Raw genomic sequence first — 6,000 nt, forward strand, 5'->3', positions numbered from 1 at the left:
ATAAGGAAATTATAATTGTACCTCCACCAAACCACCCCACCCCCACCCCCTCCCCTAAAGCTGGTACTCTTCTTACAGCCAGCCTCCGGAGGGCAAAGCATTGCATCAGAACCCGCCCACTTCCCCTCCCGGCACTTTTCTGGTGGAGATCCAGAATCTGCATTTTATTAAATTCTCCAATGTGTCTTACCAGGGAAGGTGCCATAAAAGCTAGTGGATATGGTTTCAACAACATAATATGGTAATTGTAGCACATTGTTCATTCAGCAAAGTTCTTAAAACACATTCTGTGTACCAGTGTGCCTCTTTACTTCGTTCGGTTCAAATTGAGTTCACTTCTGCACACTTAGCTGTCCTTGTTTACTGAAAGCTATCTTAGACATCTTTGGATTCCCCATGGTGCCTGGTAAATAATAGTGTTCGTTCCTACTTGAATTGGTTGTATGAAAAGACCACAAAAGAATGCATATAAATGGGGAAAGAGTGATACAAAATTACTTCAGGCAATAGAATTTAAAATTACGAAATACCTTGAGTAGGCATGAGATTTTGTAGGTTTGTCCAGAGTGATGCCCCAATAAATCCCAGAATGATTTGAACAGTGAATAAAAAAGTATTTGCAAAGTCCCCTTGGGGGAATGGTGAGAAAGGGGGAAAGTTCAACTTCCCCAAGTGGAGAATTCTTGATATTCTCACAAGCAGTGGGGACAACTAAAGCAATAGGCTGAGCCCTCAATCTTGGGGCAAAGGATAGGCAAAGCTTAATTAAAATTAGGTGTAAGACCTAACAGTCACCCCCAAGAGAACCTCTTCTGTAACTCAGATGTGGCCTCTCTCTCTAGCCAACACAACAAGCAAACTCACTACTCTCCCCCTGTCTATGTGGGATATGACTCCCAGGGGTGTGGACCTCCTGGCAACATGGGACAGAAATCCTAGAATGAGCTGAGACTCAGCATCAAGGGATTAACAAAACCTTCTCGACCAAAAAGGGGGAAGAGTGAAATGAGACAAAATAAAGTGTCAATGGCTGAGAGATTCCAAACAGAATCGAGAGATTCTTATCCATTAAATAGATATCACCTTTTTAGTTAAGACTAACAGAGAGGCTGGAGGGAACTGCCTGAAAATGTAGAGCTGTGTTCCAGTAGCCATGTTTCTTGAAGATGATTGTATAATGATATAGCTTTCACAATGTGACTGTGTGATTGTGAAAACCTTGTGTCTGATGCTTCTTTTATCTACCTTATGGACAGATGAGTAAAACATATGGATTAAAAATAAATTAACACACGAAACAAATTTTAAAATAAATTTAGTAGATTGAAATGCTAGTGATCAATGAAAGGGAGCGGTAAGGGGTATATGTATGAAATTTTTTTTGTTTTCTTTTTCTTTCTTTTTCTGAATTGATGCAAATGTAAGAAATGATCATGATGATGAATATACAACTATATGATATTGTGAATTACTGATTATATATGTAAAATGGAATGATTATGTGGTAAGAATGTTTGTGTTGGTATGTTGGTATGTTTAATAAATTTTTAAAATATGAAATAATGACATGTTTACATCATGTTTTATCTTACAAAATTTAGGTATTACTGCAATGATGTGCTAATTTTTAGAACAAATAATAGATAAAATGTTCAGTTTCTTTTTGTTTGTTTTTTGCTGAGCAAAGAGGATGAGACCAAAGTTCTGGGCCAGGAGTTGACCTTGTGGAAAGTGCTGCCCCAGTGCCTGGAAAGTGCTTTAGAACAAGACTTAACATACTCTTGCCCATCAGTGACTCACTGACAAAGTAGAATTGGTTTTAGTCATTCCATGTCAGGGGCAAATTCAGGAGTATTGGCTTGTTCTTCAAGATGCTGGTTTTATGGCTATCAGGAAGCCACGTCTATAAGATGACTTGCAAAATGGAATGTAGGGGGCCACAGTGGCTCAGCAGGTAAGAGTGCTTGCCTGTCATGCCCGAGGACCCGGGTTCGATTCCCAGTACCTGCCCATGTTAAAAAAAAAAAAAAAGGAATGTAGGGGGAGAGGTTTCCCTGGGTGGGAGGCCAGGGACACATAGCACATTCATGACGAGACCTTATGCCTAGAGCCAAGGCGGCTTAGTGAGGACTGGGATTTAGTTTGACCTCCAGAGCAGCTAGTAAATAGCCAGGAACAGTATAGAACAACTGCTGGGGCCACATCAGTGACCAGACACACAGTGTACCCCACTCTGGATAAAGGTGGACCAGCTGTGAGCCCACCCAGAACCCTGAGTCCCCCAAGTCGTGGCGACCGGTACCCCTCCCCCACAGGCTGCTTTCCTAGAGGGGAAAGGAAAGAGACTTTACTAGCAGTAGGGGCTGAGCACAACCAAACACCAATTCTGGAATTACCTAACAAATTCTGACTACTAAAAATAGGCCTCCAGCTCAGCTGAACCTCGAGTAACAGAAAAAAGGAAGAAAAAAAAACAGGCTTTTTGGATCAAGCAGCACAAAATAGTTGAAAGGGTCTGGGCCCTGAAGGAAAGGAGGGGGCACATAGGACCTGGAGATATGCAGAGCAATGTACCAAATTAAGCTCTTGATTGGCAAACCCAAGGACCAGGGGTCCTGCTTTGAAAAGGATTTTAGTTTGCCTTTCCTTTTTTGTGGCTTTGTTTCTATAGCTGCAGGGCTTCTCAGGCTCCAACTGCCCCAGCCATGGGCAGAATTAAGCTTGTTTGAGAATTGGTCTGGAGGCCATGCCTTCCCCAGGAGAGGGGTGGGGCCCAGCTCAGGTGGAATCCCTCCCTCAAGGAATCCAGACCCCAGGGTCTGGAAAACTGAAGTGATTAAATCCAGCCTATAACCACTCCTCTGTCTCAACCATGCCCCAGCAGGGAGAGTCTGCTGGAGTTAAAGGTACCACATCACATATGCTGGTAGGACCTGCAGGCAAACAAGCACCACATACCGGGAAGGATAGGAAAAACACAGAGCCCAGAGGCTTCGTAGAAAAGTCTTTCAACCTGCTGGGTCTCACCCTCAGAAAAACTGATGCAGGTGACTCTTTACTCCTGACAGGAGGCCAGTTTGGTCTGGGAAAATCTGACTGGGGTCTATAATACCTAAGTAGACCCTCCTAAGGGGGGAAAAAAGGTACCATACAGGCAGAGCAAGAAACAAGAACTGAAACATTCTAATCTATTAAACAAAACCTGAGCTACAGGTCTACAATAAGCTGAACTGAATTTCAAAGAACAGACAGACAAAAAACTTATCCAGCAAGAAAATCCTAGGTAAAAAAGTGAAAACAATCTCCAGAAAAAACTAATTAAGGAAATGAAATGCCTAGACACCGGCAAAAAATAACAAATCATACTAGGAAAATTGAACAGATGGCCCAGTCAGAGGAACAAACCAACAATTCAAATGAGATACAGGAGTTGAAACAATTAATTCAAGATGTTTGAACAGACATGGAAAACCTCATCAAAAATCAAATCAATGAATTGAGGGAGGATATAAAGAAGGCAAGGAATGAAGAAAAAGAAGAAATTGAAAGTCTGAAAAAAACAAATCACAGAACTTATGGAATGAAAGGCACAGTAGAAGAGATGGAAAAAACAATGGAAACCTACAATATTAGGTTTCAAGTGGCAGAAGAGAGGATTAGTGAACTGCAAGACAGGACATCTGAAATCTGACAAGCCAAAGAAAACTTAGGTAAAAGAATGGGAAAATATGAGCGGGGACTCAGAGAACTTAATGACAATGTGAAGCGCAGGAATATATGTGTTGTGCGTGTCCCAGAAGGGGAAGAGTAGCGAAAAGGAGGAGGAAAACTAATGGAGGAAATTATCACTGAACATTTCCCAACTCTTATGAAAGATTTAAAATTACAGATCCAAGAAGTGCAGCATACATCAAACAGAATAGATCCAAATAGATCTACTGCGAGACACTTAGTAATCAGAATGTCAGATGTCAAAGAGAAAAAGAGAATTTTTTTTAGTTTTTTTAATTTTAATTTTTTTTAATTGTGAAATATAACATAAAAAGCAATAAATTTCCAAATACAATTTAACAAGTAATTTTAAAACAGATTTTAAGGTTTGGTATGGGTTACAGTTCCATGAGTTTATGTTTTTCCTTCTAGCTGCCCCAAAGCACTGGAGACCGAAAACGTGAATCTTGAAAGCAGCAAGAGAAAAGCAATCCATCACTTACAAGGGAAGCCCAATAAGACTAGCTGTAGATTTCTCAGCAGAAACCATGGTGGAGAGAAGATAGTGGGATGATATGTTTAAGTTACTAAAAGAGAAAAACTGCCAACCAAGAATTCTATATCCATCAAAATTGTCCTTCAAAAATAAGGGGGAAATTAAAACATTTTCAGACCAAAAACTCACTCAGAGAATTTGTGACCAAGAGACCAGCTCTGCAAGAAATACTAAAGGGAGCACTAAAGACAGATAGGAAAAGACAGGAGAGAGAGGTGTGGAGAAGAGTACAGAAGTGAAGACTACCAGTAAAGGTAAAAAGAAGAAAAATTATATATGACATACAGAATCCAAAACACAAAATGGTAGAAGAAAGTACTGCCCTTACTTCATTGAAAACACTAAAAAGAGAAATAGACACATCTACATAATAGTTGGAGACTTTGATTCCCACACTCATCAATGGAGACAACATCTAGACCGAGGATCAATAAAGAAACAGAGAATTTGAATAATACAATAAATGAGTTAGATTTAACAGACATTTATAGAACATTATACCCCACAACAGCAGGAAACACCTTTTTCTCAAGTGCTCATGGATCATTCTCAAGGATACACCATATTCTGCGTCACAAAGCAAGTCTCAATAAACTTAAAAAGATTGAAATCATACAAAACACTGTCTCAGATCATAGAGGAATGAAGTTGGAGGTCAATAATAGGCAGAGGGACAGAAAATTCACAGATGTATGGAGGCTCAACAAAGCACTCGTACACAATCAGCAGGTCAAGGAAGAAATTACAAGAGGAATCAGTAAATATCTCGAGGCAAGTGAAAATGAAAACACAACATATCAAATTTATGGAATGCAGCAATGGCAGTGCTAAGAGGGAAATTTATTGCCCTAAATGCCTATATCAGAAAAGAAGAGCAAAAATCGGTTTATTAACTGTTCACTTCAAAAAACTAGAGACAGAACAGCAACCTAACCCCAAAGCAAGCCAACAGAAAGAAATAATGAAGATTAGAGTAGAAATCAATGAAATTGAGAACATAAAAACAATCGAGAAAATCAGCTGAACCAGAAGTTGATTCTACGAGAAAATCAGTAAGATTGATGGACCCTTAGCAAGGTTGACAAAAAGAAGAGAGATGCAAATAAATAAAATCCAAAATGGAAGAGCAGACATAACCCCTGACCCCACAGAAATAAAGGAGGTAATGAGAGGATACTATGAACAGCTTTATGCTAATAAACTAGACAATGTAGATGAAATGGACAACTTCCTAGAAAGGCATGAACAATGAACGTTGACTTGAGAAGAAATAGATGACCTCAATAAGCCAATCACAAGTAAAGAAACTGAATTACTCATTAAGAAGCTCCCCAAAAAGAAAAGTTTAGGACCAGATGGCTTCACATGTGAATTCTACCAAACATTCAAGGAAGAATTAGTACCAATTCTGCTCAAACTCTTTAAAAAAACTGAAGAGGAGGGAAGGCTACCTAACTCATTCTATGAAGCCAACATCACCCTCACACCAAAGCCAGACAAAAATATTACAAGAAAAGAAAATTACAGACCAATCTCTCTAAAGAATATAGATGCAACAATTCTGAACAAAATTCTTGCAATCAAATCCAGCAGCACATTAAAAGAATCATACTCCATGACCAAGTAGGATTCATCCCAGGTATGCAAGGATGGTTCTAGCCAGAGCAATTAGAAAAGTAAAAGAAATACAAGACATCAACTTTGGAAAGGGAGAAGTAAAACTCTCACTGTTT

The sequence above is a fragment of the Tamandua tetradactyla genome, chromosome 4 (genome assembly GCF_023851605.1).
Source record: "Tamandua tetradactyla isolate mTamTet1 chromosome 4, mTamTet1.pri, whole genome shotgun sequence".
Classification (NCBI taxonomy): Eukaryota; Metazoa; Chordata; class Mammalia; order Pilosa; family Myrmecophagidae; genus Tamandua; species Tamandua tetradactyla.